An 8,159-nucleotide genomic window follows, 5' to 3' on the forward strand; every position below is an offset into this window, starting at 1 on the left:
CGGGAAGTTAAAAAATATGATATGATATGAAAATTTGTGTCTAAAGTCGCTGTGATGTAACAATTTAAAATTTGATTTTCAAAAATTCAAAAGGCATTGGAATAAACACAACAAGGAACCGCTATTAGGTCTGCGAGAAGATCGGGCAAGCCATCAGAAATGGCTTTGGAATAAGCAAAAAAGTAAATGAACAAGTCTACAAAATTTCTCTAGTTGTGTAAAAAATGTTACTATTATTTTAAATTATTAAATAATATCAAGAACTACGTATATAATATATGTAATCGTGCCAGTAGTTTCTTATAGCAGATGCAAATTTATTAAGTTTCTTAAAAAAGTTTTGCCGTTTTTAATGAAATTTAACATGGCGATAAAGTTCATGCACTAAATAGTCTTACAAAAATTGAATTATATAAATTAAATAAATTTGGAATAATAGACTACAGTTTAGGATATACAAGCACGTGTCTGTGCGCTAAAATTAATATAATAAATACAGATAATTGATGTGTGTTTAATAGATATCAATTGGAAATCGCAAGGTTTAGATTTAAGTGAAAGAGAAAACATTATTTTCGAAATAAACAACTGGAAGTTACATACATCTCTAAATCTTAATTTTGGTTGATTAAGTTAGTTATTACGAATTTCGGGGCATTTATGCATCTTACAATTAGCCGTAAATCAAAATGCTACTTTAAACTAGTTAAATTATAGTTATTATAATCAACCAAAAATTATTACGAAATATTTTATTTCAATGTTGCTATTTCATTATCATGTCGAATTAGTTTGTGCTCACTAACTCCACTAGTTGATAAAAATACCGTTATGCTTTTACTTGAATAACATTTTATATCATTTGGTATGATGCTCAATTTTAAGTTTTGCGCGTAAAAGATTTAAATAAATTTTACATAAAATATTAATTTTTATTTACTTATCACGCTATTTAAAGTTAATTTCAACTGTTAAAAAACTAATTAAATCTATTATTAGTTAAGGCTGGTTAATTCATCTAAGCTTAATTATTATTATTTTTGTAAAATCTCAAAACATTTATGTATATTAATCAATTTCTAATATTAAATTTTAAATTTGAAAATTAAAATATATAAAAAAATAAATAATTTAAGACATTATGATTACCTTAATTTGTTAATATATCTCAAATGAATAGACTATTGCATTTTTTATTAGCATAAAATGATTAATTTAATGTAATAAGTTTCTATTATTGAATAATTTGGCATTGAACTTGGAAATATTTCATTATGAATATTTTATGTTCATGTATATATCACTTCAGAAGCGTTGTTTGAGAATACGGTGACACCGGATTTGTTTTAGAGCGACTATCACAAGCGCAGAACATTGGTGTGGCTCAGTTCCGCGTGTACAGTTGTCGGTACAAGACCTACTTAGTTCTGGGCTCTCAACTCGAATGAAGTAACATTTAAGTACAACCGAAACTGGAGTGAACAACCAACCGGTTTTATTCGAAGTCTTCTAATTCATTCAGTTTTATTAGTGTCACAATTTTACTTGGCGAAGGCTATCAATTAATTAACTGAGATACGGAGTACAGGTATATTTTTCATATATCTAGGATTTTTTATCATAATATTTCGCGCAATCTGAAATTAGGTGCATGTAATTTTATTATTAAACTAGTGGGCATGACATTGTGCCTCAAAGCAAATTGCTGAAACTTTCCGTACCGTAATTAAACATTCGAGGAATGAAAATAATCACTAATAATTAATTACAATTGTTTTAAATATTTTCAAACCGATTATTTATTACAAATACATCTGAAAATTTATAAGTGCTTATTAAATTGGGCGACGAGCGTATTCTACAAACAACTTATGTGTATGTTTACAAAAAATTCGTTCAATTTTTTTTTAATTTGATTTTTATGATACTTTGTAATTAAATTTTGAAAATTTTTTAAAAGTTCGAAACTTCTTGGCATTTTTGAAAAAAATCGATTTTTTCTTATTTGCGAGAATTTGGAAATTTTTGAAAATATACGATTTTTTTGAAAATTTTGAAATATTCAAAAATTTTTGTAAGAAATCGATTTTTTTTTGAAAATGAAAAAAATCGAAAATTTGAATTAATTTTTTTGTGAAAATTTGGATTTTTTTCAAAATTTTCAAGTTTACGAAATGTTCTGAAAAACATTTATATCACACCGTTTATACAAGCAAAATGTTTTTTGAATTAATCTAATCTAATGATCCGTTCTCTCAAAAACTCATGACTATTTTTACAACCCTTTGTGCTCCATACCTCCGAAACGGCTAGACGCGCTTGTTGTATAAACTCCTCGCGATAGATACGAACCAAATGTTTTTTGAATCATTCAAATCTATTATTCCATACTGTCGAAAATGTCGAGGACATTTATTTGAACCATATGAATAAACTTTAAAATTAAATATTCGTAGGGAACCCAAAAAATTGGCACAAAATATGTACACACTATTAAATCTCTATAAAATATCTGATAATTATTAACTTCCCGTAGGGTAGTTATAGTAATGGGCCGAAAATCAAAAATGAAAATTGTGGTTATTATTTTTTGGCAAAGGCAGGCCCAGCCATTTCGAAGATACAGAGCTAATTGTACAAAAAATGGCAGTTTTTGAGAGAAATAATAATCCGAATTGAATGATTCAAAAAACTTTCTGCTTGGTTGGCAAAACGATTGCTTTTGGAAAAAAAAATTCCATTTTTTTTCAATTTTTTTTTGTATGTCGGAAATAATTCAGATTTTAATTTCAAAGCTCACTTATATACTTTAAATGAATATTTTTGACTTTGTGATTCAGTTTATATAATTCTTATAAATATTAGACGATGTTGCAGTATTTATAATAATCTATTTGAAAACATTTAATATTTCTCGAACATTTCGTTACAGTACGGGAAGTTTTAGCAATTTGCTTTAAGGCACGATGCCATACACTACTAGATGTGAATATTTCTAATGATCATTTCTAACCGCCAGATGGCATTTTTTATTTTTTTTATTGAGACTTTATAACCGCTAGACCTGCCTTTCTAAAAATTTAAACAGTTCTTCGATTAGTTAATACAAATTTAATGTTTTTTGAATTATTCAAAACGGACGCTCCGTTACCTCAAGAACTGAATTACCATTTTTGGCACTCTTTGCCGCGTATCTTCAAAACGGCTGGACCTGTCTTTGCCAAAAACTAATCAGCACATCTTTCCATCAGTTTAAATCGAATGCTTTTCGAATAATTCAAATCGGTTGATCCATGCGTCCGAAATCATGGACGAAAAATTGTATACGAACATACATACCGACACACACATACATCCATTTTTTCTAAGGTATGCCAAAATGTTCAGAAACCTTTGAAACATAAAGCTATGCATCAATTTTAATTTTCGATTTTTTACGATTACTATGACTTCTTCATTTTAAATCTGATTAAGTTTTTTTGGTTTACTTTTTATAGAATGAGAATAATTAATGTAACATTATTTATAATAATCTATTTGAAAACATTTAATATTCCTACAATATTTCATTAAGGTACGGGAAGTTCCAGCAATTTGCCTTAAGGCCTGATGCCATGCCCCACCAGTTTATCTTGTTTTTGTCATACGTAGTAGTGTGAATTTTAAATATTTTTAGTATAAACCACTTAAGATTATGAAATAATAGTTTCAGTTTATTAATATAAAATTTTTCTTTACAATTATCAAACACCAGAATGCCAGTGATAGTATCTACTCGTATATTTCTTCTGATTATCCAAGTAATGGCAATTCACATCAATGAAATTTACTTGATCTCAATTCTCGTCAATGAAATTGACATATTACTTTCTCGATATAATAAACGCTATATCATTTGACCGAAGATTCCAAATATTGTTTTATATGCTTTAGTGATGCAAGTGTTTCGTTATTTATTTGGTTGTATATAATAAATTACTTAGAAATTATATTTCAACCCTTTTCAAAATTAAATCATTTTTAATATTTTTTTGATAGTTATTAAGTCGAGTATATGAATTGGTTAAGTTCAACAATTTTGATCATAAATGATCACATTTGCTACCTACACCATATTTTTCTTTATTTTAGTTTTTTATTGGGCCAAAAAGAATCCTCTAAATCAAAGGTGTTAACGATAATAAAGTGGTAAATAAAAAAGTAAAATGAGAAAGAGAATTTGACAGAAGATAATTTAAACTAATAGTTATTTTAACTTTATTTATTTTTAATTATTTTATTTATAATTAATTCTATTGACGAAGTTCTATACGTAGGTTGTGTACAACATAGTGATGTTGTAAAATATATGCCTATGAAATATGTATTTCTATCATAGTTTGTCTGTATCTTAATTGTATTTCAAGAAACAATGAGTCTGATTATGATTATAATTAAACCGAAATAACTACCAAGCAAAATTTGATATAAAAATATATATGTACATTATAGTTTATAATTATGTTGTTCAACCTAATAATTAAGCGGTATCATTCTACAAAACCTATTTACAATTAAAAATAAAATAGTGGATTTTTGTGCCATTGAGTATTCCTTTTTATCCCACCCATGAGATAAAAAGGACCAGGTGGCAAATTACAAATATATTACACTTTGAATTGCCGCCTATATTGCGTCTCAATGAATTGTTCAAATCAAACAATATTATTTAATAGCTTATAATAAGCCCTATATAAAAATTTATATAAGTTTCTTATATGCCATATTATGTATTCGAAAACATTGAGAAAGAAACGTGAACAAAATACAAATTGCTTGTTCGATTTTGCGCGAGCTTCTCAATCTATCGAAAATAAAGGCTATAGTTCTGAATTTTCCTATATTTTATATATATATATATATATATATATATATATATATATATATATATATATATATATATATAATATAATATAGAAATATAATCTAAACGCAATTTTATATCTTTATTGAATTCAAACTCACTTTCATATTTTCATGAGATGTATTTTTATAATGTGTTTGTCGAGTTTCGCGGGTATCATACAATCATGATACAATCGATTGTTGACTTTGTGTTGTTTTATTGTATGTTGTCCGCCAAATGTTATTTGGCTGGTTATTATTATATTTTCATTTTTTAACTTAACTTAGGGTAGGTTACATAAAATCGAAAATATTTTTTCTAATTATCTTCACGTCTCAAAGGTCTCTGAACATTTTGGCATACCTTAGAAAAAATTGATGTGTGCGTGCGTGCGGATGCAAATTTTCGTCGACGATTCTGGGCGTAAGAGAAATTGTAATAATTAAAGAATTCATGCGATAACTGTTTGAGAAACTATAAAAAAACGGATGTATTTAGTCATATCATCACAACAGCTTATAGAAGCCTTTGGTCATTCTTAAAAATTATTTTAGAGATATACTTTTAGGGCAATACAACAATTAAACTAGTTGGTTTGGTATTTAGCCTTGAGGCAAGTTACATGAACTTCCCGAATTTGTAGATAATCGACTTAATCAAAAAAAATGTGTAAATAATATACTTCATTAATCCTACTTTTTAAAAAAACGATAATAATTTTAGCAAACTTTGACGAATTTTTAAAATTAAAACTACTTGTCGTTAGGCCGTAATATTACAGTAAGTTCTATAGACCACATGATGTATATCGCCAAAAAAATTTCCATGAAATCGGCTTAAATTTTTTTTCAACAGTTAATTACAAGAAACGACTCGGTAGATTTTCACCTAAAATTAATCAGTATCATTCCCAACTAATATCTTTCGAACAGTTTTTGATATTTCAAAATCGGTTCGGTAGGATGAGCTTAAATGTCGACGAAAATTTAACACTTTTTTCAACAGTTATTACAAAAACGGCTCGGTAGATTTTCACCTAAAATTAATCAGTGCCATTCCCAACTAATATCTTTCGAACAATTTTGATTTTTTGAAATCGGTTCGGTAGGATGAGCTTAAATGTCGACGAAAATTTAACACTTTTTTCAACAGTTAATTACAAGAAAACGGCTCGGTAGATTTTCACCTAAAATTAATCAGTACCATTCCCAACTAATATCTTTCGAACAGTTTTTGATATTTTTAAAATCGGTTCGGTAGGATGAGCTTAATGTCGACGAAATTAACACTTTTTTCAACAGTTAATTACAAGAAACGGCTCGGTAGATTTTCACCTAAAATTAATCAGTACCATTCCAACTAATATCTTTCGAACAGTTTTTGATATTTTAAAATCGGTTCGGTAGGATGAGCTTAAATGTCGACGCGAAATTTAACACTTTTTTTCAACAGTTAATTACAAGAAAACGGCTCGGTAGATTTCACCTAAACTAATCAGTACCATTCCCAACTAATATCTTTCGAACAGTTTTTGATATTTTAAAATCGGTTCGGTAGGATGAGCTTAAATGTCGACGAAAATTTAACACTTTTTTCAACAGTTAATTACAAGAAAACGGCTCGGTAGATTTTCACCTAAAATAATCAGTACCATTCCAACTAATATCTTTCGAACAGTTTTTGATTTTTTAAAATCGTTCGGTAGGATGAGCTTAAATGTGGACGAAAAGTTTTTTTCAAATTACAAAGAAACGGCTTGGCAGATCGTTGCACAAAACTGACAAACGATAGTCCTCACCGAATACATCAAATGGCTTTTAAATTTCTAAATCGGTTCAGGCGTTTTTGAGAAAACGTCGATCAAAAGTCTAATTTTGACAAATGCCAAAAAGACCATACTGATTTTTGCAAACTTTGACGAATTTTTAAAGCTGAACCAGTTGTCGTAGGGCCATAATATTTTAGTATGATCTAGAAGACTATGGTATCTATCGTCAAAAAATAATCATAAAAATCGCCCGAAATTTTTTTTTTAAAAACTTTATTACAAGAAAACGGCCCGGCCGATCTCTACCAAAAACTAATCAGCACGATTCCCAACCAATATCTTTCGAACGGTTTTGAATTTTCAAAATCGATTCAGAATGCGGGCTAAAACGTAGACGAAAAATTTTTCACTTTTCTGCCATTTATGAAGAAACGGCTGGCCGATCGTCGCACAAAACTGACAAACAATAGTTCTCGTCGAGATACATCGAATGGCTTTTAAATTTTTGAAATCGGTCCACAGCCGTTTCGAGGAAAACGTCGATTTACGGCAAAAAAATCTGTTCACATACACACACAAACACACACACCACACACACACACACACACACACATACTTTTCCAAATTTGGTCTCATTCGATTCAGAATGGCTTGAAACGTCGAGAAAAACATAAAATTAGCGAATCGGGTTTTTTGATGAAAACATAAACTTCTCCTTCGGGAAGTTAATAAAAAGCATTCATACAATTATAAAAAAATATTATCTATTGCTTTTGGAATGTTAAAATGTACAAATAGAAGTTGGGAATTGAAAGATCTAGTTGGTAGGACATCGGAAACACATATCCCTAATGTTACTATTATATAAACATGCCCGTTTATTGAAGTAAAACTTTTTAGGTGTGACTAGGGTGTAAATCCGTACAATGCCACGGAAGTGAGTTACGGCAGATGAGAGTCGATAAGATAATAGTTGAGTGCCAATGATTCGTCATTCGCTCTCGATGATATTTTTATACAGGTCGATTGGGATTAGTCGTCGTGTATGTGAATAGAGATCTATCGTTGTATGCGTACCGGCGTCAACGTTGTATGCGTCATTTTATGCTTACTTGTCTATGGTATGCGTACCGATATCAATGAGGAAATCGGCATAGATAAATAAAACATTTTAAAGTTACATCGAAGTACAAAGTTTGATTTAATGAAAAATGACGAATCAGAAGAATATTTACTCTGTTCCTTGAAAATAATAAAACAAATTAAACATTTGTACTAAACGTAGTTTATTGATTAAAAATTATAACGCAAAAAAATCGAAAATGAAAATTTTTATATTTCTTTACGTTTCAGATGTTTCTGAACATTTTAGCATATCTTAAAAAAAAATGGATGTATGTGTGGTGTGCGGATGTAAATTTTCGTCGGCGATTTTGGGAACACGTTTCAACCGATTTCCATTATTCAAAAAACATTCGATTCCTATTAATAAGACACGTGCTGATT

Source organism: Ctenocephalides felis, unplaced genomic scaffold (genome assembly GCF_003426905.1).
Source record: "Ctenocephalides felis isolate EL2017-DRISC unplaced genomic scaffold, ASM342690v1 CF-g0.4_SCAFFOLD_01492, whole genome shotgun sequence".
Classification (NCBI taxonomy): Eukaryota; Metazoa; Arthropoda; class Insecta; order Siphonaptera; family Pulicidae; genus Ctenocephalides; species Ctenocephalides felis.